This window comes from Nyctibius grandis, chromosome 6 (assembly GCF_013368605.1).
Source record: "Nyctibius grandis isolate bNycGra1 chromosome 6, bNycGra1.pri, whole genome shotgun sequence".
Lineage (NCBI taxonomy): Eukaryota > Metazoa > Chordata > Aves > Nyctibiiformes > Nyctibiidae > Nyctibius > Nyctibius grandis.
In genome coordinates this window covers 20012338-20036697 of record NC_090663.1, presented here as the reverse complement: position 1 = coordinate 20036697, position 24360 = coordinate 20012338, and the positions used below count along the sequence as shown (strand labels likewise).

Genomic DNA, 24360 nt, shown 5'->3' with positions numbered 1-24360 from the left:
GACCCAACACTGAGTGTTGCAGAGCACAGGGTGTTGATCCACAGCTTTAAATTTGCACACTTCAGTAGAAACCCTGGCAAAAGCCCTTTCATGTAAAATCATGCTCTATTCATTTATATCTCAGCATGTCCTGCCATTCCACATTTCTGAATTGTTCACCTTCTAAGTGAACAAGCTTAAAACCAATGAGCCATTACGCAAAAATGTCAGGATAAAAAAAGGAGGAGATAGATATGAAAACCAATACAAAAAATCCCAGAGGCATAGACAAACCCCCTGGACCCTCGTGAATGCAACTTGTTTGCTGAGACAGTGCCCCTTCACTGATGTTGCAGCGAGAGCTGCCTACATTTTCCAGAAATTGAGAGTTTCAAGACGTTTGTAGAAACTACCTACTGGCAAACTTGCTTGGTAATTTTCGCCAGGAAAATATCTGCTGTACCAAATCAGATTGGCTGCAACTGGTTAGAATAGCACATCTGAATGATTTTAAACTAAACGTGTTTAAAATAGAAGACAAAGAACTCTTGCACATCTGTGAAAGCAGTATAGTTTCCCTATTTATGTCATGAATATGTAGGCTATTTCACTACAGAGCTGAATTTTCAAAATCATGTACATATACAATCTTAGTTGCACATACCAAGTTCTCCTTTAAAACCAGTATGCCCCATTTTTTTACAACATGTACACTTCAAAATCCCAGAACCTTATTCAAGGATTACCCCACTCCGGAACATCATTTAAGTGTCCACATAAATACAAATCTAGAGGTCAAATCTGACTCTTTTGAAAATGTGAGCCCTGTATCTGCTTGTTTTGATGCTTCTGAAACTTCTCCCTTGTTAACAGCTAAATCATATTTACCCTTAGAAACCTGTCGTACCACGTGCATTTTATTTCTGGGAGATAATACATACGTGATGTCTATATTATTCTCCCACTCTAACACTCACAACTTACATATTTCCCAGCAGAACACTGATTTTACTTTTGCTTGCTTCTGATCCCACATTCAACAAGAAGTCAAAGCAGAGCAGAGCTTGCTGAGACTGTAGCCCCCACCCATGCACACACCCATCTGCAGCCCCTGCTGCCATTGTATTCCCAGGAGGCGGAAGCGTGTGTTCCCATCACATCACGCAGTGGGTAAAAACATTGCTGAGAAGTTTATAGGGATGACAAAGCTTTGTCCTCACAGTCTATCAACACTCCGCTGATATTAAGGGAAAACACTAGCCAGTGCCAACCAAATTCAACAGAAAACCAACATTTACGAGAATACATGGCTGAATGAATGTACAGACCGATATTGGTGTTGCAACTGAAGGAAAGCCTGAAAAGTAGGTGCAACTATAATATTAGGCACCATACTCAGAGGAAACACATTACAGATGCTGATACTATGGGAAATGCTTCAAGCAAAATGCATAAAGCCAAAAAAAAAAAAGCAAAAATCCAAACCCTCAGATAAACCTGCTTTTAAAATTGAATGATCATAGAAGCACTTTTTTTTTTTTTTAATTCTATGCAGGTTTTCTCACCAAAACATTAATAACCCAGAAAATTCTTAACACTTTTTACTGATTTTTTTCCTTTCAATGTTTTTTTATTACTTATTTTAACACATACATAGAATAAACTAGGAAATGATTCCGCTCAGACCAATTTTATACTGGGGATATATTGACTAAACCAAATGATTTCAACATTTATGATATGTATTAAGTCCTGTAAAGTCCTACATTTTTTTTCAAAATTAACTAGAAATAGTGCAACTAGTTTTTATAGCAGAGATACTGCATCTTTCATTTTCCTTTCTAACAGAAGTGCTGTTTCTAATGTCACTGACTATGACTAATGACATTGGCTATGACTTTAGCAAATATGCTTGAAAAGCTTCTTCCACCAGTCAGGATTAAGAAATCCCATTATATTAGTGCATTTACACAAAATTCCCTTCCCTATATCAGCAATATGGAACTATCTACTATTAAACAGCAGCACACTATGAGAGACAGTAGTTGATATTACTTTTCAAAAGATTTGTGCTATGCCATTATGTTGGAAATATTTTTTTCTTTTTCAAGAAATACTATCCATTGTACTCTTCATTTTTATCCTGCAAAATGTTAGTGAACACTACTGCTTGCACCTGGAAAGGGAGATAAGTAGTACAGCAGTACTTTAATTTGACAAAGCAATTCAAATACCTATTTGGAATTCAGTAAATACAGGTTATTTTTCAGACAGCTTGTTCTTTATATATTTATTTTTTATCTTCCAAATACTACTATAGATGTGCAGTGATGTCTCCGGAGTATGTAATTCTGGGAATATCACAAAACACGTACCTGACCCTGAAGCTAAACTAATAGAATCAAAAGAAAAAAATAAATACGACTGTTTAACACAGTGCTCTCTTGCTTGATTTAAACACATAAATAGGATACGGTAGGTATAATGGTGCAGCATTGACTATACATTGACTTTTTTATCATCACAGAGGTTATCTACTTAAAGAAGTCACACAGATGAATACAGTATCACAACCCTGGACTTCAGGAGGGCCAACTTTGGCCTTTTCAAGCAATTGCTAGGGGAAATCCCATGGGACAGGGTACTAGAAGGTAAGGGGGCCCAAGATAGTTGGTTAGCATTCAAGGACTGCTTCTTCCGAGCTCAAGATCAGAGCATCCCAGCAGGTAGGAAGTCAAGGAAGGGTACCAGGAGACCTGCATGGTTAAACAGGGAACTGCTGGGCAAACTCAAGTGGAAGAAGAGGGTGTACAGATCGTGGAAGGAGGGGCTGGCCACTTGGGAGGAATATAAGTCTGTTGTCAGAGGATGTAGGGAGGCAACTAGGAAAGCTAAGGCCTCCTTGGAATTAAACCTTGCAAGAGAGGGCAAGGACAACAGAAAGGGCTTCTTCAAATACATTGCAGGTAAAGCCAACACTAGAGGCAATGTAGGCCCACTGATGAATGAGGTGGGGGTCCTGGAGACAGAGGATAAAAAGAAGGCGGAGTTACTGAATGCCTTCTTTGCCTCTGTCTATACTGTTGGAGGCTGTACTGAGGAGCCCCGGACCCCTGAGGCCTCAGAAGAAGTCAGGATAGAGGAGGAATCTGTCTTGGTAGATGAGGGCTGGGTCAGGGACCAATTAGGCAATCTGGACGTCCATAAATCCATGGGCCCTGATGGGATGCACCCACGGGTGCTGAGGGAGCTGGCGGAGGTCATTGCTAGGCCACTCTCCATCATCTTTGCTAAGTCGTGGGGAACGGGAGAGGTGCCTGAGGACTGGAGAAAAGCGAATGTCACTCCAGTCTTCAAAAAGGGCAAGAAGGAGGACCCGGGTAACTATAGACCGGTCAGCCTCACCTCCATCCCCGAAAAGGTGATGGAACAACTTGTCCTTGGTGCTGTCTCTAGGCCCATCAAGGATAGGGGGATCATTAGGGGCACTCAGCATGGCTTCACCAAGGGGAAGTCATGCTCAACCAACTTGATAGCCTTTTATGAGGATGTAACCCGGTGGATAGATGATGGTAAAGCTGTGGATGTGGTCTATCTCGATTTCAGTAAAGTGTTTGACACGGTCTCCCACGGCATCCTCGCAGCTAAACTGAGGAAATGTGGTCTGGATGATCGGGTAGTGAGGTGGATTGTGAACTGGCTGAAGGAAAGAAGCCAGAGAGTGGTGGTCAATGGGACAGAGTCCAGTTGGAGGCCTGTGTCTAGCGGAGTCCCTCAAGGGTCGGTACTGGGACCAGTACTATTTAATATATTCATTAATGACTTGGATGAGGGAATAGAGTGCACTGTCAGCAAGTTCGCTGATGACACAAAACTGGGAGGAGTGGCTGACACACCGGAAGGCTGCGCAGCCATTCAGAGAGACCTGGACAGGCTGGAGAGTTGGGCGGGGAGAAATTTAATGAAAGTGTAGAGTCCTGCATCTGGGCAAGAACAACCCCATGTACCAGTACAAGTTGGGGGCAGAGCTGTTGGAGACCAGCGTAGGGGAAAGGGACCTGGGGGTCCTAGTGGACAACAGGATGACCATGAGCCAGCAGTGTGCCCTTGTGGCCAAGAAGGCCAATGGCATCCTGGGGTGTATTAGAAGGGGTGTGGTTAGCAGGTCGAGAGAGGTTCTCCTCCCCCTCTACTCTGCCCTGGTGAGGCCGCATCTGCAGTATTGTGTCCAGTTCTGGGCCCCTCAGTTCAAGAAGGACAGGGAACTGCTAGAGAGAGTCCAGCGCAGAGCCACGAAGATGATTAAGGGAGTGGAACATCTCCCTTATGAGGAGAGGCTGAGGGAGCTGGGTCTCTTTAGCTTGGAGAAGAGGAGACTGAGGGGTGACCTCATTAATGTTTATAAATATGTAAAGGGCAAGTGTCAAGAGGATGGAGCCAGGCTCTTCTCAGTGACATCCCTTGACAGGACAAGGGGCAATGGGTGCAAGCTGGAACACAGGAGGTTCCGCATAAATATGAGGAAAAACTTCTTTACAGTGAGGGTGACTGAACACTGGAACAGGCTGCCCAGAGAGGTTGTGGAGTCTCCTTCTCTGGAGACATTCAAAACCCGCCTGGACGCGTTCCTGTGTGATATGGTCTAGGCAATCCTGCCCCGGCAGGGGGATTGGACTAGATGATCTTTCGAGGTCCCTTCCAATCCCTAACATTCTGTGATTCTGTGATTCTGTATCATTCAATTTAAGCTCTTCAGATCTTTCCTCATGTTTTAGCTTGGCACAGAGAAAACCAAACAGTTGCACAGTATAGATGAAATAGTACACATTTTCCCCTTCTGATGAAATACTAAAGAATTTTATAAGCACAAAACAAAAAAAAAAAAGTGGAGTTTATGGGTAAGCAAGTCTATTTTTGGATCCAACTCCTTTGTACCTCTCTCTTAATTGCCTCTTTCAAAGTAGGCTGGTGAATAGGTCCACTAATGGTTGTTGTATTAAAGCTTTTGTCTGTTGAGAGATCAATATTCAGTAAGAGGCAACAGCTAAAGATGTGAGGATGTGAAGGCTGGGTGAACATCCATACCGAGCTCTCAGAAATGTTCCTGGTTCCTTACACTCCCATGGAGGCCTGTAGAAAAATAGTGGGTGTTTATGTAATTAAAAGACTATATCATGATCTATGACATAGATTGGGATGGGGGACACAAAGGCAATCATTTATTTTCTAGCCTTTGAAAAGTAGTGTCTCCATTTAGCCCGCATCCAGGGCTAAACAATAATCCGTTGTTCTATCACCCAAGACCCCTCCCCAGCTGAGAAAGGGAATTGGGAAAAGAAGGGAGACTCGTGGGTTGAAATTTAAACAGATTTAATAAAATAAGAAAACCAATATCAATACTAATATAAAAGACACAAAGTTATACTCAGACCATAGAGCGGTGACAAGTTGCTCCAGGGATCACAACTGTTGAGAAGAGAAAAATGGAGAAGAGAGCAAAGCAAAAAGCCCCAGACATCTACCAAGTTTTCCCATTTATAATGAATGTGATGTTGATGATATAGAATACACCTGTGGGCTAGCCTGGGTCAGCTGCCCTGGATTTAACTGCTAAGGGCCTTGGTCACCATGGCTGGCCACAAACTGAAACAAAATCTAACAGAAAATTGATTCTATAAATTTTATCCCTGCAAAACCAGGACAAGTAGATTTTGTAAATTGCCATTATTTTATCAGAATACTTATAGCTGTTTATTAAATACATTTAAAAATTGTCTGCTAGTGGTGCTGCTACCCACATCACTTTCCTCTCAGTTTGATCCAAGGCAAGAAGTCGTAGCAATAGAAAGCTCTTACTTTTTATGTGGACTGTTACTACAGCTTGTCATTTGTTTCAGTTATTTGTTTCCTTGCCAAAGATTGAGTAATTTTATGTTGAGTTCCAAGTTCTGCAGTGGAGTCTGCTCTACTGATTATAAATTATTTTCATACTCTGTTTCTGGCCTACATTCCTGATCTGTCTGTTTTTTTTTTTTTTTTTAAACAACCTTTGGCAGCAGTAGGAAAATGGCAGGAAATGTTGTCACGGTTTAAAGCTGGGCTGGCTATTAACCAGGTGGCAGATGCTCTCTGTTAACCCTCTCCCCCCCCCCCCCCAAGGGAAAGGGAAAGGGAAAAGGGAGAGAGACTTATGGGTTGGAAAGTTAAAACAGTTTTAATAAACTATAATAATGAAAAAGAATATAATAACAATAATAATAGAAATAACCAAATATATACAAATATGTACAAAACCAAGATCAAGAGCTTGGAAATCCTCCTCAGGCAGAGTTGCTCCCCCCAGTACAGGCAGAGGGGAAAAGGCAGTACCTCCCCCCAGCACAGGCAGAGGAGAAAAGGCAGTAGCTCCACCCAGCACGGGCAGAGGGGAAAATGCAAAAGCTCCACTGCCATCACACCTGCAGGCTTTTAACTGGAGATTTGGCAAAGCTGGTACCAATCAGTGGGAGACAGGAGGGCCCCTCCCTCCTGGGCCCCACCTCCAGGAGGCAGTGGGCTAGTGATAAACAGGAAAGTGAGAATGACATGTATGGGATGGAATACCTTGCTGGTCAATCCTGGGTCACCTGCCCCGTCCACTACTCCCTGCAGGTACAACCCCCTTCGGCTCTTTACTCGTAAGCAGTGACCTTGGGTTCTCTAAGACTATTTGGCCTGGTTTGAGCCAAACCAGGACAAAAGTTTTGTTTGGCCTCTGAACTCTAGCATGCAGCCTGCTCAATCTCTGCAGGAACATCCCAGTCCAGTTAATGCAAAGAAGCTGAGAGGGGCTAAAGCGTTCTCAAAGTGGACTGAATCTTTGGCAGACTACACAACCAAACTCTAACATGTTCTCCACTGAGCTTATGTAAAGTGTATTTCTTCCAAAGCTTATACTGGGTCCAAATTTTGATGAACGTTAAGAGATACAGCAAGAGAAGTTTTCTAACAAGCATGTGTCATTGGTGTCCCAGTTTTCATTTGCTCCTTCAGTGTCTGGAGATGCTAAAGCTACTTGTTTTCTTCCTGCAAAAATCTCATGTTGCAGACACCTCTGATCCATACCAGGCCAAATTTGAGCCTGAAAAGAAAAAGGCAATCAGACTCGTGGTCCAAAACTATGAGGAATAGATGCAATAGTTATTAGAGGTGTCAGCTGAAGTATTTGCAAGAAAAGAGTCCAGTTCTTACTTTGCCTGAGTCAGGTTAGGACATGCATTTCTCACTAATCAGATGAGTGTCCTAGGCAGCACGTATTGGCTATCCTGCACCGAACTTACAAATCCCTCTCCTTTTTTTGGCATTTTGGATATCTTATTGATAAAAAGTGTATCACAATGCTGCATTCTGACAAAATATCTTGGTTCTAACGGATCTGTCAGTTTTCAACAGTAAAAAAAGATTTTTAAAAAAAGTCATAATAATCTCTGCTTTTTAAAACCCATCTTTCCATATTCACTGTTTTCTTCCTTTTAAATGTATTGGTGTGGAATTCCTTAGAGCACAGTGGAAAAATGCAAATTCTATCACTCTTCTGACAGGTAGAATACAAAAAGATTCCCATTTTGGACTCTATATGGACACAGCCCCTATGAACAAAATCAACACAAGCTTTCCATTAAAGTCATTGTAAATTGGATCAGGTCTTACTTTTCACCAAAATAAACGATTTAATCAATCTGAATAACAGGAGAAGAAAATACAACACAGGAACGGTACTCAAATTTTTTCCTCCAACAAAATGTCTTTTTTTCCTTTAACTGTAACCGATATTTTAAAAGCTATTTTCTCAGTGTTCTTTCAACATGGCTGAACTTCCACTATGGCAATGGGTTATTAAATGGGTATTGCAAAAGGGATTGGGATTTTTTTCTTTCACTCTCCCTCTCCCGATCAAGATTAGCCAACTCCTCATTAACATATGCTATATATAAGATTTTTAAGGGTTTTCTAAAGACTGTAGGTTCTGTATTTCTCTTGCAGCTACAGCAGTCTTGGATTGATGCCTAGAACAGAACCAAGATGTGTATCTCTGAGCGTGTTCTCTCATGTGCTATTGGTTATAAAGCTTGCAATTGTTATACAGCTGGATTAGTGCCTTAAGCATACCTTTGCCATTCAAGGAGAAGGTTTAAACAAAACAAACCCTTTGTTCTCCTAGGAAAGTTCGATGAGAATGTCAGCATGACAAAGCAAGCTGGGAATATTTTCTTAAAGAGAAGATCTTGTGATTAGTATAACTTTTGTTTTGGGCAATATCTGGTTATTTGCATAGAATACTTTACAGCCATTAATTTCTCTAGGCATTGGTTTATTCTCTCCCCTATTGAAAAAAAAAGGTGACATTAATTTTTTTAACTTTTTTTTTTTTTAGTTTTTTTTTTTCCCTTGAACGTGGGGAGTTTTCGCATGAGAAGAGTTCACAGATGGAACAACAGAAAGAGAACACAATAAGTAGGAAATAACAAAAGACAAACAATCCTTAAAAAAATCAACTGGTACCAATTGTTTGCTGCCACAATACGGTAAGCATTCCAGTGAAAAAACATTCCAGTGCTGTTATACACAGATCTTTCTCTGTCCCTGAAAAGACACTATACAGGAGAACAGAGTCCCTAGAGAAAAGGAAATGATTTCTCAAAACCCATACAAAAGATCAGTATCAGGATTAGGAAAACATTTAGATCTTTCATCAGGCAAATATCCTTTTCAGGGTACAATACCTATCTGTACCTTCTCACACCTACTGCAGAATTATCTGGCACTGAGCACATTTCTCAAGAGTTACGTGCAGATAGATGTTTTGCTTTACAATATACAATTATATAAATGGAAAGCTAGAAGTTTTTTTGTTAGCTTTAATTGTCTTCTATATTTATGTACATACTGAAAGTAAGTTTACAGTGCTGCTTTGTTCTGGAAAGCATGTGTGTAGCAATACTCAACAGAATATGAAACCGTGCATTCCTTTGAAAACTGATATTAACTGAGCTTTATAACTCAAACTTTAAAATTTCAGAAAGAAGACCTGAAACTCAAAATCACATGTTCCATCTCTGCCCTTCTCAACATTTTGTATGCAGTAATCTGTATGTACTGCTGAGCAGATGCTGAAACGTATCTTTTCATCCAAAACTTCGCAATAGCAAGTTTCCTGTACTAAATTTACTTTGTATTTTAAAAGTTTAAAAGTTGAATGATTGCCTATTAAAGCTAATACAGAATCTCAGCTCCTGTGGAGAAGGAAATCTTAAAGGCTTGTGTTTAGTATATAACCATTTCAAACATGAACACTTTAATGACATTAGAGATTACCTTTTTATCATTCAAATTTCTCCTGTGAATCTGTAAGGGAAAGAGGTGATTTTATAAAAGACATAATTATAACTGCTTTTGAAGTGAGTTGTGATCACAGTCTACTAAGAGGGTGGATAAGTATTTGACTGTAGGACTAGAATTTTAACAGATATGGCAAATCTATCTGCAAACAATAGCTTTTTCATTGCATAGCATAAAAAACTGCTATGCTTTTCCGTTGTGGTTTATCTCTGTCATTGCCCACCTAGCATTTCAAAATTTATCCTCTTAACAATCATTAAAATTTGAATACAAACTCTTCTCAGACTATGTTTGTATATATATAGGGTAGATATTCATCACTACAATAAATGAAGGAAAGTTTCTTTGAAAACTGGAAATAGCCAAAGAACTGTTTGGCTATTTGAGCCTAATTCAGGGAAATCTATGGAGTAATGCCATTATCCCACTCACAGCATCTGATACCTGTTATGTCCCATCAGTTGACTTATCCCGCTCACTTCTTCAGGCACTATGTCTCTATGATTCTTTGACCGTTGTGGCATCTCTCCTAGGTGATAGTTTCCTACTGCATAATTTAATGAGATAAATGTTTGCTTGCACTTATTCTGAGATAGGAACCTCATCAAGAGGAGAGGGAATAATTCAAGTTTTCAAACATTGGCAATCTCATAATTTCATCTGTTTCTTAAAGTTCTATTTCTTTCTACTTGTGGCTCATACCATTGAAAAAGAAACAAAGCTTGTATAATCTGTATAACTGTACAAAATAGGAATAGACTGGCAATAAAGCACTGAACAGAATGTGTTTATACTGTGTCCTTTGAGCTAAATTTCAGAGTCTTCATGTATGAGTGTTGCTTAAAGCTCTATATGAAAAAAATCCACAACAATTCATGTGTTCTGTTCATCCAGTTGTGTTCAATATCTTTACCAAAGATCTGGATGAGAGGATCGAGTGCACCCTCAGTGAGTTCGCAAATGACACCAAGTTGGGCAGGAGTGTTGATCTGCTTGAGGGTAGGAAGGCTCTGCAGAGGGATCTCGACAGGCTGGATCAATGGGCCGAGGCCAACTGTATGAGGTCCAACAAGGCCAAGTGTCAGGTCCTGCACTTGGGGTACAACAACCCCACGCAACACTACAGGCTGGGGGAAGAGTGATAGGAAAGCTGCCCAGCAGAAAAAGACCTGGGGGTGTTGATCGATGGCTGGCTGAATATGAGCCAGCAGTGTGCCCAGGTGGCCCAGAAGGCCAACAGCATCCTGGCTTGTGTCAGAAATAGTGTGTCCAGCAGGACTAGGGAAGTGATCACCCCCCTGTACTCGGCACTGTTGTGGCCACACCTTGAATACTGTGTTCAGCTTTGGGCCCCTCACTACAAGAGGGGGCTGTTCCAGCTCACGGACGGCTCCAGTTTGTTTGCAGCTCCAGGTCATGGTCTCTGCATGCGTTCATTTCGGGTCCAGCTCCTGGACAGCTCCAGTTCATTTCACGTCCAGTTCATTTGCAGCTCCTGTTTGTTCACAGCTCCACTTGGTTTCAACTCCAGTTTGTGGATGGCTCCAGCTCGTTTGCAGCTTGAGGTGCTGGAGAGAGTCCAAAGAAGGGTAATGAAGCTGGTGAAGGGTCTGGAGAACAAGTCTTATGAGTAGTGGCTGAGGGAACTGGGGGTGTTTAGCCTGGATAAAAGGAAGCTTAGGGGAGACCTTATTGCTGTCTACAAGTACCTGAAAGAAGGTTGTAGCGAGGAGGGTGCTAGTCTCTTCTCCCAGGTAACAAGCGATAGGACGAGAGGAAATGGCCTCAAGTTGTGCCAGGGGAAGTTTAGATTGGATATTAAGAAAAATTTCTTCACAGAAAGGGTTATCAAGCAGTGGAACAGGCTGCCCAGGGAAGCAGTGGAGGCACCATCCCTGGAGGTATTTAAAAGACGAGTAGATGTGGTGCTTGGGGACATGGTTTTCTGGTGGACTTGGTAGTGTTAGGTTAATGGTTGGACTCGATGATCTTAAAGGTCCTTTCCAACCAAAATGATTCTGTGATTCTATGTAAGAAAATGCAAACTTTCACGTGACTTAAGATCACAAAGCTGGATGAAATGTTTTTTTTTCCTAAAACTTAAAAAGTGACCTAGGCTAAAGTTGACCTTTGGTCAATGATCATATCTGAAAAATTTCAGCTATGAAGGTGAAAGTTTGACAAGGTCATAAATAACTGAAAAGGACAGAAGGAAAACATTAAGAAAACTATAAATGTCACTAAGCTCTCCATCTGGAATACCACTGCTAGTATTTTTACAGTGCAGTACAGACAGCAGAGTAAGGTGATCTATGGAACAATAATCAGTCATTAATAAAGAGAAAAAACATCATGAAGACTCGAAATGAGATCATGGATCATCCAGAAGACCACTGACTGAAGAAAAAGACAAAGAGGAAAAGAAAGTCTGTTTTAGCCACCTTCAGTTTCTTACTGGACTGACCCTTGAACCACTAAGTCATCAGTTTCCAAATATACAGTTTTACTGGCCAATTACTCAGCAGAACATGACATGATCAATGATCTGAAAGTTTTCAGTTGGTTGTATTGATCAAATATATAAACACAACACAACTGTCTGCTGCTCTGAGTTTACTGCTGATGAAGTGGTGTTTAAAACAATTAATGAATTAATGCTTGAACACAGAAGAAAAAAGCCTAATGGATATAAAAGAGTAAAAATATTCAGTACTCAATCAATTAATAATTTGCCTTATAATTGATTTTTTTAATTGTTTGACTGGCAAAACAGAGGTGTGAACTATAATTACCAGCTGCCTACAATATCTCATTTTTTGGATTTCTGTTAATTATTTCTGAAGTGAAGGAATCAGGATCACTGAGGCCGCCAAACTCTCTTCAAATTATTGGTGCTAAAAAAATAAATATCAGAAAATGCCAATTATTACAAAATGTGAAGGTTGATTACTTTTTGTAAAAAAAAGGCAGATGAGCAAATGCTATGAAACGCTGAGGCAGGGCTGGGGCACACAAAGGAATTACGGTAAACTAATGAGCTTCCAGGTGTCGGCTGAGCTTGGTTAACTAAAAATATTTGCACTCTTAGCCTCAAGCAAATCTGAAGCAAAACATGTTAGATAAATCTTCAGGGAGAGCACCCTCTGTTAGTAGGATCGGCCCTAAACAAGACACAAGTTTGCAATGATGCATCGCTTCATGAAGAACAACCAACCTCATTCCTCCTTGTCCTGATCTGAGAATAGGAACTATTTCAACTTTTAAAGACGGCAATTTAATTTCCCTCTGACAGCAACAGAATGATCCAAGACTCAGTACTATCTCGCCTTTTTGGAGGAAGCATCTATAAAACAGTGTTTGTTTTCAAAAAGAGACTTGGAGTCAGATTCCATGTTGGTCTCACTGGAAAATGTAATCTCATCCTTGCTTAGCCAGGTAAGATGGGAAACAATCTAGCTGTTAGAAAATAAGGACCTGAGTTAAAGAAAATGGAAGGGGAGAGAATTAAGCATGAAAAGAACACTATTTAAAGAAAGGATGAAAACTGAGAGATTAATTTACTGTTAGTTCCATTTTATCTCTTGTAAGTACATTTTTTAATTCTTCAAATCGAAATTATTCTGCTTTATGCATGTTGCCATTATTTCCCTGGAATTTAAAATGTCTGTTTTGTTCAGCAAGTGCATGTTAGAAATCTTAGGCTATTAAAAGATGGTGCCAGTGTTAACTATTATACAAAGGATTAAATCTTAACTAAGTAGTATTAAAAAGTGACTCTATAAACCTTTAGGTTATTGGTACTTCAAGATTTTTCAAAGAAAAGAAGACCAATATGAAGGATTATAGTTAAGGTTATGCAAAATCCACTTAATCATCATGGCTAATTTTAGCTTTAACTAAAGCTGCTGGCAACTATGTGTATTTTGCTTTGGGGCTTTACTTTTGAAGAGAGTGATGAATACCTTTTTGAGGTAAATTTATCTTAACTGAGAGTCTACCTCATGCTCTTTAATTGCTGAAAAAGTTATTTTAATAGCATTTGCATTTAGGAGAGGAAGGAGGTCTTCAGCTGTGCATCTTTAAGACCCTAAAATAAGCATTTTATTTTCACATTTATATAACATACCGCTTGAGTATAAACCAGGTGAGTTTTATAAACAATAAAGTCATCAACATGGGCATTGTTTATGAAGAAAGAATTGTTCTCCTGACAGTACATACCCTATTCAGAAAAGAGCCTAGGAAAATTGGAGCATACTCTGAAGATATGAATACAATGATTTGCCAGACTATCTGGGGCACAAATGCTGAGGATGAGGGTCTTTCACTGACAAACGCTACCTAAGCAAGGCAGATGTACAGAGTGTCAGCTCAAGCACCCCAGGCATTTTAAACCAGAAATATAAACTTGCTAATACTTACAGCTCTTTTACCCAGCTCCAAAATCACAAAGGATTAGATCATCCAATGTGAAGTGGATTAGATATGGTTATGCTCTTAGTTAAAACAAAATTATATGAACACTAAGTTTCCTGTCCAGTGAGAGGGAGATAAAATCTGACTGTATCTCAGATTAGTGGGGTAAGGTGTGGAGAAAGCAAGAGGATGGGCACTGTGTGAACTCGGCTTTCTCGAGATTGTGAAAATCTTGTGGAAGGAATTACCTTTATTTTACAAAAATCAAGGGCTGTGGTCATCATTCTGTAGTGGATTACAAACGGCTTTTTCTAGTGGGAAAAATGGGGAAGTCTGGTAAAATTAGATCTTTGATTTAGAATGCTGTTATTGCAATTAGGGGCCTGAGTGAAATTCAGATGAGCATAACCTATGCTAGCACACTGCTAGTATTTATACAAATGAGGTGATGCTATGTTAAAACATGGATCTAGAGCCTACCATACTAGTATTAGACAATTTATGTTTTCATTCGCTGAAGTCTTTTTAGGCACCTTCAGTACTATTTTTTTGCCGTGTCATGAATAAATTAATTGTAATTCATGCAGCTTTGCCTCCCTACGCCTGCTGTCATGGCCTGAGAAGGTCATCCCAACTTTCCATTTCCCATAGGTTTTTCACTACTATTAATTTTTCACTGGAACATATTTATGAGCTAGGATCATAAGGGGTATCATACTGGACTGGATTCAGTGCATCCACCTAAGTGAGCGTTCTGTGTGTGTGGCAGTGATCAGCACAAGATGCTTCAGAAGAAGGCACACGAACCCCCAGTGAGCAAATGAGTTTTCTCTCAGTCTAAACTAATGGTTGGAGAAGGCTTAGGCCCTGTGGACCAAAGCTGAAAATTGCATGTAATTAAGTCTGTTCACTCTATGCAAAATTAGGCAAAGCCAGTAACTGAACAAGAAGCCACTTTAAAGAAACATGGACTCTCAACTGCAAGTCAGGAGTGATGCTCTTCCTTCTGGCAATAAATTTATGCTGTAATGAAGGTCGTGATTAGCTCTGTGCATTTACAGAGGTTAGAGTTTCAGCTAACTAGTTTAAGTGCTGTTAGTGGTGTTATTGTGCTAGCAATTGTGCTTAGCAATCTACTAAAGATTCACATAAATATTTGGATGGCAAGCCTGCACTTATGTTGGTGCTGCCATGGCCATACAGCTGTCCACAGCTGTGTTGTAGATTGCCTCTGCTACAGCTAGTATCTGCAAGAGCTAGTTTTCTAGGGGATTTTTTGAGTGCAGCTTAGATGTTTTGAGTCTTGCATGTCTTGGATATATGTCCCACAAAAGGATCGAATTGTGGCTATGTTAGAAATGCTTTCTTACAGATTGTTAATGGCAATTAGCTTGACAAAACTCAATGAAACTGAGATAGTATGTTTTGCACTATTTCCCTTGGCTAAATGTCATCCAGTAGTACAGTTCTGCCTGTTTAAAATCTTCCTGTTCCTAGCATCTAGCCTTACTCAGATATTTTCTTTGATTCTTGGTTTAGACCTTTGTGTAGTAGACCACTGTCTGGCACTCTTCCCTACACCCCAGAAGAAGCTGTACCTCTTTGATGGAAAAATTGCTGGTAGAGATTTGTGGGAGGTATGTCTCTGAAAATAAATTATGCTGATAGTTCACTTAAAAATCTTCCAAGTTTTGGCCTTTCTGTTTCTCATTGTAGACTGGCACTTGGAGAAGAGTAACTACGAATAATAAGCATCTGAGCCTGAAGTTTCATATACTGCTGTAATTCAATTTTTTTCTACTTCAGAGTATCACACAGCCCCCATCAGCTTATGCAGTTGCTTTTTTTTTTTTTTGCAGGAGCTATTCAGAAAGGACATACGTATAATTATCTTAACACTTGTTACCTTGTTTTATATTCTTACTTATGTTCATGTGCCCAAATGCATTTCTATGGGGTAGATCCAAAAAAAACTTTAAAACTCTTAGAGAACAATTTATCTGTGTGTGTTTGTACACACATGCTTATACTTCAGCTTCTCAATTAAAAAGGAAAAAAAGTACCCTTCTACATCTTCTAGGAAGCATTCCTTAAAATATATTTTGAACTATAAGCTCTGACCAGACCTCCCTAAATCAGATGCTGTGGGGTTCTTTTAAGGGTAAGTATTGTTACTTACGAATATATCTGTTTAGGTATGCTGTAACAAATGGGTTTAGTTCTAGAACAGAAAGTTAACTATTAAAATCCATTATAACTTACAAGGAAGAATGGTAAACTTAGAGCCCATGTAACCCTCTGTATCTTTCACTGTGTTTGTGGCTTCAAAACACCAGTGTTTCAAACAGGCTGCCAATTACCTGGAATGTAAAAATTGGGACATTAGATGGGGTGTACCCTTCCCAGCAACTTTTGTAAAAACTTCCTGGCACATCACTTCCTCAGAAAGAGGTACTGGTGCGTGTGGGCTTCCTCAGTGGCAGGGTATTCAAAAATCGTGGTAGTCTCTGAATCGGAAGTTGAAGTTTTACACTGCCCTTACTGCCTGGTGAGACTAATTTAACACATCTCATATCTTCTGTTTTGAAACTGCAGCATCAGCTCTAGCCATGTGGGTCTCCAGTACCAGCGACTCCACAGTCACTCTTGTTTACTGTCTAGTCTGCTCATCGTAAACAAAATTTCCCCTTCATAATTTGCCTGTATTCTTTATTTTATTGTCAGCAAGCAGTATTTGCATTCAAATATATATTTGTATTTGTAGGCTATTAAATGTTCTTTTCATTTTTTCTATGAAGTGAACATGTCTACCTAGAAATTGAGTTATAAGGGAAAAAACATCAATACATTCATTTTTCTTATGTTTAGAACTCTTAAATTTATCTTAAGATAATATTGTGATTGTACTAGTATGCACATTTGAGGTGACATTCCTTATGGAGAACAGTTACCTTATTCTTTGCATCTTTACATGTGATACTTCCACTGAAAAAACTCAATGAAGTATTTTTCTATTATTTTAAATCTAAGCTCCCAATTTCGTAACCCCAATCTATCTAATGATATTTTGTCCTTGCTCTTTTTAAAATTAATTATTCAAGTCATGTTGTACTTTTTGCTGAAATTAGAAGGCACACTGCTTATGAGTGCAAAGCCATTCCTGGTGAAGTCAGAAGCAATTTTCCATTTATTTCAACTTTAATGCAATCTGGACTATATTAAGGGTGCAGAAATGAATGTGGCAAAATTTTTACTGACTAGGATTTTATTTGTCACCTATATCTTACTGGTTCTATTCATTATACTTTAAAATAAACACTACTGCAGTCGGTATGGGCAGACAAAATCAACTGTTTAACAATTAATGGTATTTGTTTTTCCTTGTGTAAAACACTTTGTTAATTGCATCTGCTTATTCTCTGTGCTCCACATTTCAATCTTTTTCTACAACTGATGTCTCCTTTCAATACTATATTTTTATTCTAAATTCTAAAATATATTTGTTGTGGTTTATTGTCGAATTTGATTAGCTCACTCTCTGTCCAGGTGTGTGCTGCCCTTCTTACTTGGGAAGGTTGGCTCATAAGAATCTACAAAACTAACCTGATAATCCTCCTTTAAGACTCTAAAAAATGTTCCTTTCCTCTAATAGCTATGAAAAATCTTGACAATGTTGAGGTAGCTGATGTTCTTGCTACAATTGCTGTCTATAAGGCTTGCAAAAAAACTCTGACTGATATCTTGGGCTCTCATGTCTCTATCAGCTGTTGTCTCTTGTCACATCAGCTTTTGGGACAAGAACAAGTTTTTGTTCTGTAGATGTCAAAACGCATAGGTGGCTATGACAGCCAATAGCATGCCCATTTGCTGTGGCAAAAACATGAATAATTATAAGGATCTTTATTAGCTTTTATAAAGAAAACACAGCGAAGGTTCCCAGAGACATGTGATGCCACTAGACATCTTTTCTCAGTCACAACAAAAAGGCACAAACATCTCATGAACCATGCAATTTTTAGATGAATGGACAGAAATATCAGTCAACAGAATCAACGTCAATAAATAAATTTGAGATAATCCTGCAGTAATCAAAACTCTATTTAGATATGCTTTGGAGTATTTAATACATCTAAATAAAGAAACTCAGCTGTGTAGCAGAAAAACGATGCTGATGTAAGCTATTCTGGTGCTGGCATAGAAACAAAACGGCTGTCATTTTTGCTGGGCTGCTCAGTTTCTTTATTTAGGCGTTTATTACACTAGATGCCGTTTTATGGGGCTTTTTTTTTCTTTTAAAAAAAGCAAACAAAACCGCTTCACATCTAAATTGAGCTATGTAAGATGCTTGATCATCTAAAGTGGTTCTGATAGCCTCCCAGTTTCTAGCTCAACTGTTCATAAAGTTTCCCAGTGTTTGATTTATTTACCTGGTATTCATTTTATGCTGGTTCCATCTAATCCAATCCAACTTTCTTTAGCTTCTTTCTAAGAATGCCATGTGCAACCAGTATTAGCGTCTTACTAATATTAAGAAATTTCATGTCTACCACTTTTCCTCCATGCATTCATTATTCCATCAAAGAAACCAATTAGTTTGGTTTCACTTGATTTGTGCTTTTTACAAATGTGTTACTGATTTATCACTGCATTTTCTTCAAGCTGTTTACATACTGATTGCTCTTGCTTTACTAATTGTTCTAGTTATTTGTCAGGCATTGAAGTTAAATTTAGTGGCCTATAATTCTTCTTCATCTTTCCTCAACCCTCACTTATTCTCTTCTTTTAAATTGTAATATAATTTTAGCCTCTCCTTGGTTTCCAGAGGCAAAGAAATGGAGATGGATATTAAATTAAGCAGTAAACAGTAACACTTGGTGAATAAAATCTAGTTCGATCAACAAATGACTTCAGTGGGCAAAGGAAAAGGTTGTGCTTAAACTGGACTGGAGAAGTGGCCTCCATCTTTGTCTCACACCACCATACCCTCTCTTGTTGCCTATACTTCTTGTTTTCTGTAGGTGTGTATTTCTTCAGGGTGAGAGGGACAGTAAAGTAAAACGTTGGCACTTTCGTTTGCTTAGTATTTTTGGATCATGAATCAACTGAGATTAAAGATCATTGCTCCAGCCAAACTCGAGCTAGGGCTACAAGAACAGTGTTACGGCAGTACAGTAAGAAATAGATGGCAAGAGCCAGAAATGATGTAATCTCTGGCTTTATATGAGAAACAAAAATTGAGTCCTATCAAGACAAAGAAAGTGGGCACTGTTTGAAAAGTGCAGAGAAACATAAAATATGTGGTTCTTAAGTAGCTGAGGACTAATCCACAAAGATATTTATTACTTAAATCTCATCAACTTTTTGGATCTTGGCCTTAAACTCAATGGTCAGCCACAAACAGCTAAACAATGTAAAGGGTAGTAAATCTGTCTATATAATTTCTTTAGCTGACACAATTTAACTCTTTTTAAACACTCCTATTTTCTGAGACTGGACAAGATTATGAGGCTTGCACTCTTTCATGGCAGTGACTGCCATCAGCTTCCTCAATATTCAACTTTCACAGGACAGAGAGCACTGGATGATCAAGACCCTAGAAGGAACTGTGTAAGAGTCTTCACCAACACTATTTTATCTATGCAGCAAACACAGACTCCAAGTCTAATAAGATTCTACGCAACAAGTGCGAAGCTAGCCAGGGAGGCTCAGTGCTAGCCTGCACTTCAGGAATGTGCCTTTTAACAGCCATCGTTTGACTGCTCACCTGATGTGACATATCATGCCAGCCTCCATCTTGTCTTGTGACTTTGCCTGCCAGCGACAGGTAGGTAGTTGATACATCTGGCGTGCAGTGCTATAGAGTGGGAGAAAAACTACAACATGGCATTGCAAATTTATGAGAACACAGCCCAGCTGCAAGATGCTGCAAAGTATGAACTACTGGACAAACTTAACAGGTCTGCACAGGAGAGGAGAAAATACAGTTGAAAACTATATATTTCGTATTTGGAAGTCTTGTGTCTTGTAAAAACAACACATTTGATTTTGTCTCTTTGCTGTGGCCATGGAGAATGCCATACAACATCTATAAAGGATACTATTTTTTTTCTGTGTTCAATTAGCTTATGGCTGAGAGTCTCCTAAGCATCTCTCTTACTGAGAGATGTTCAATTTAATGTGTTTTGTAAAGCTGAATGAATTCCAGAGAACAGAAGTAGTATTACCGTTGTGCCAGTATTCAAAGCATAATGACCTGTGTGAACTTTTAATCTGGAAAAGTATAGCAAAAGTCAACACAAGGTTGAATTGATCAACAGGGAAAAATTATAAATTAACATCTGTCATTTTTTTAAGTACACTTCTTAAATACATTTGAGCTCATTCTTTCTTGACACAAAGTTTGAATGATTGAGGAAACTTCATAGATATGATTTCTCTGAGCACTATAACACTGTACCAAATGGCATTCTGGTTTAAAAGAAATCAGTGCTATATGTTAACAATAGGATACATGTTCTTTGGGTTATGCTTCAATAAATAATATATTTAAAGATACCTTACACTGAGATGCTTCTAGTGTGTCTCATGAGAGACTCAGCTCTGGTACTACCCAATATTTTCATTTCAATTCTAATAAATAATGCTGTGTGACAGTGATGGATAATATGTACGGGGTAATAATATTGATCCCTTAGGATTGTAGGATGGCAGCTTGCATGGAAGTTGGATAAGAACTTGTACAGAACTAGCTAAGGCCCAAAGCAATCTCATCTAACATAGAAGTCAGCCCTGCTCAGAGCTGGAGCTGAACGAGATCACATAAAGAGGTCACTTCCAATCTAAAATACACTATGATTCTAATTTGAAAATTGCAGGTTTCAGTGGGAACAGTTTTGGGAAGAAGAGCCAGAACACTGTTCTGCTGTGCTTGTGGTTTGGATGTTAGATGTTATTATATCATCAATGTAATATGTCTATCCATCGAACATCAAAAGTTTGATTTCAAAAACATGGAGTCTTTCATGAAAAACTAAGATGCAATACTTGGAGCAGCCTGCTGTATTGTTTGTATTTAAAAATTTATATGCATATTCATATTGCCACATACACATCTAGGCATGGTATCTAGACAGGACAAAGAACTCAAGGTAGATCTACAAAACAACAGACTGTTCAGTGCGCTCCTGAACGCTGATCCTCAATGTGCAGTGGCAGAAAACCAAAACACAATCACCGGAAATAATGGTAAGTAGGAACAAAGAAGTTAATATGGCATTAATGAGACTGGTATTGGAATACTGTATAAAATTTTGGCGACTGTTTTTTATGGGTGTTGTAAAACTGGAGACAGTGAGGTAAAGATCCACAGAAGGGCTGGGAAGACTGCTGTGTAACAGAGATTGGCTTTAAAAAGACTGAGAGGTGATATGATTAGGGTGTATGGATACAATAAAGAGAATTAGATACCTGGTGCTGAATAACGCCTTTATACTAGTTTTTAAAAATAGCATAACTGAAGGCAGAAAAGTTCAAACTGGTGTGTTTACTTTTAAAACTGAAGGTGAACAGTCATTGGGAATAGATTACTAAAAGAAGCAATGAATTCTCTAGCTCTGGATGTTCTCAGAAATAATTTTCTAGAGAGCTTGAATAAGATACAATTTACTGAGTTCGATATGCGTTTCTGATGGCTTCTGATGTTAGACTATATGGTTCAGCAGTTTCTTCTGGCATTAATTTCAAGGAATCTTGCCCCTTTCTCCAATGAAACATCTCAGTTCTCAGATCAAAACACTCCGATGAGAGTTATTGCTCACTGCTGTACAGCCTTCATCAAATAACAGAATCCAAAGTCTAAACCCAGCATTATTGCAGCTTCTCACATTTGTTATGCAGAGGACTGCAAGGGATACAGTCTCTTTTAGATCAATTTAGTGGTGATCCTGATTCACTTAAAGAAGAAAAGTATTTCAAAAATTTTCAATCTTGCATCCCTTCCTGAGAGTTGGTCATTTTGTAAACTCAAAATATGCAAATCCCACAGCCAAATTTTGAGTCACGGATTTTAATGAACTGCTGAATGTCAGTTCCTTCAGTCAATAGGGATTACTTTTCCTAACAAATATGTATATTTTATTATCTCCAGGTAATGCCAATTACACTGGAAGAAAATGGGAGAGAATCTTCAATATTGCTATTAGCAGAGAAGCTTGGCAGAATATGATCCACAGGTATTCAGAGCACCTAGTGACTACATTCTAAATGAAAGAAATTTACTCTGTCTTTAACACTAATTTTAATGAAAAAATATGAAACAAAGATCAGATCTGCTGGGTAAATATGTAACCTTTTAAATTAATGTTCCCTGAGCCACAATTAATTTAGATTTAATAGGACAGTTAATGTATGTTATTTGAATACTGATTATTAAACATTCACAAAGGATTAAAAGTTATGTAATAGATTCATAACTGTGAAATTGATAGGGACCTATTGCATAGCCATAATACTCTGCAAATGTTTTAGCATGTAGTTGCTATTTGTTTAATATATAATAACTGTTTTATGAAGTCTAAATTAAATACTTAAATCTCAATTGAAAAAATGTCTGGGAATTAGAAAATGCAATGCAGTACATGTTTACCGTGCTGTGTTTATCAAGATAAAATCATGTTGTTTTGAAAACAACAAAAAAAGTGAGTAGTCTGTGGGGCCTGCTTGAACAAAAAGTTTTCCCTGGATATTTTCACTGCCAAAACTCCCATGAAAATGCCTAGATGTCAGGATGATTAAGTACCCAAAAAGCAGGATCCAGAAATTTTGCTGATGTTGACATCAAAATGCATTGTTTTCCCCATTTCCTTCTGCCTTGAGAAGCAAACCCATAATGATGTATTAATTGCTGTTTATTATTATGCTTCCTATTGCTTCATTTTTTACGGCTTGTGGTTGCTTACCAGAACTAAAAGTAATCGTAGGGATAAAATGTACTGGGAGAAAAGACCAGTACAAGTCCTACTGCAGATTGTTTGGACGGTGTTTTTATTGAGTAATTGAGGGTGCCACAAAGAGCAGTTCTCTAATGACAGGACTGTTAGCTCTGCGACCAGACAGGCATGCTATAACCTACTGCTGTGGCTCCACCTGCTGAAAGGTATGGGTTTGAGTTCAGGAGGAGTATCACGGTAAGACACATTGCTTCTCCTATCCACTTACTGCTTTTTCTTGCATCTCTGCATGGTATTGGCTATGCCACGTGTCTTTGTGCCATATAGGGTGTAGATGCATCTTGGTTACTTGACAGCAAGGACCTCAGCCTCTGTCTCAAGGGCAACATGTTACTTGTTGTCATCAACATGTCTGTAACTCCAGCTCCATCAGCTGCACGTACGCCTCTGAGCCCAAATGTGCTTCTTATCATCCTCCCCTATGCTTTTTTGACTATCGCCCAGGCCCGGCTCAGTCCTGTAGGATATTGTCTGAGCTACAGTCCCGTGTCTGTGGAACTCAGCTGCCGCTTGCCTCTGGCCAGCCTTTTTTATTTTCTTTAACTATCACAAGAGCCTTTTCCCTTCTGTGCTTCCTTCTGAATTTTCTGCCTGAGTTCAAGGAACTGTGCAGGTAAGTGATGGAGAATCTCTTGCTTCGGGCACCATTACGCAGCCAATAAAATTGGGACTTTTCTAGAGTTAATGTTCTGTAAAATCTAAGGTGATAAAATTTGGGAGTGAAGGAAATTCTTCAAAGTATTCACGTTAAAGAAGTTTAACTTCTGAACCATTTGAATTGATTAAGCATCAGACAGCTTTTCTTTCATACGCATTGTTCACACAACAGTGCAAATCCCCATCTATCTAGCTAGACATAATCACTACCATCTCAGAATACCATCGCCTTCTTTTCAGCCATAATCACTGATGTGTTAGTAATGAAGTAGCTCAGCTTTTCTTTCCCCTACTAATTTTTCCCCACAACTCTATGTGTTTGGATCCTACTTACGTTGTAATGTCTATTAAAGTATTAGACAAAGTATAGCAAGAAGTAGAAGGAAAACTATTTTATTTTTGTTTTTATTAGTAGATTATTGCTTGGAAGCCTGTAAGCTTATTAATGCTGAGTAATATGCCTAACTGATGACAATCTTTTCAAAAGGGGTTGAAATGACAGTTACACATTTTAGCAAAATTTTTAATGCAAGCGTGTATGAAAACCATATTTGTCTCTTCCTCTTCCATGCAAATATATATTTCTACAGTTTATTTTTACTTTATTGAAAATTCACATCAGATTTATAGAACGTCAAGAGGTTTTAAAATTATACAAAACAATTATTTGGATGCCAAACAGTGAAAAAGTGGGTAAGGAATTGCATGTCAAAAAGAAACCTTGCACAACATATTTTGAGCTGCGTACACTGCTTTCTAAAATTTAGCGATGGAACTGTATTTCAAAGTCAGTGTTCCACCTACAACTATAGACTGGAACAGGAGAACAGGAGGGAGATCCCTGTATGAGTCTGCTGAATCCACAAAGTATGGTTTTTTTTCCTTCACTCAAGGCAAAGAAAATAATGAAAATCAAGCATGA

The 24360-nt window shown here is 38.8% G+C and overlaps 1 pseudogene; it reads right to left on the bottom strand.

Moving 5' to 3' along the window:
* LOC137664741 (cytosolic beta-glucosidase-like) overlaps positions 1–23061 on the bottom strand; it is a 37639-nt pseudogene extending 14578 nt beyond the window's left edge.
* Between the last annotated feature and the right edge of the window lie 1299 nt (positions 23062–24360).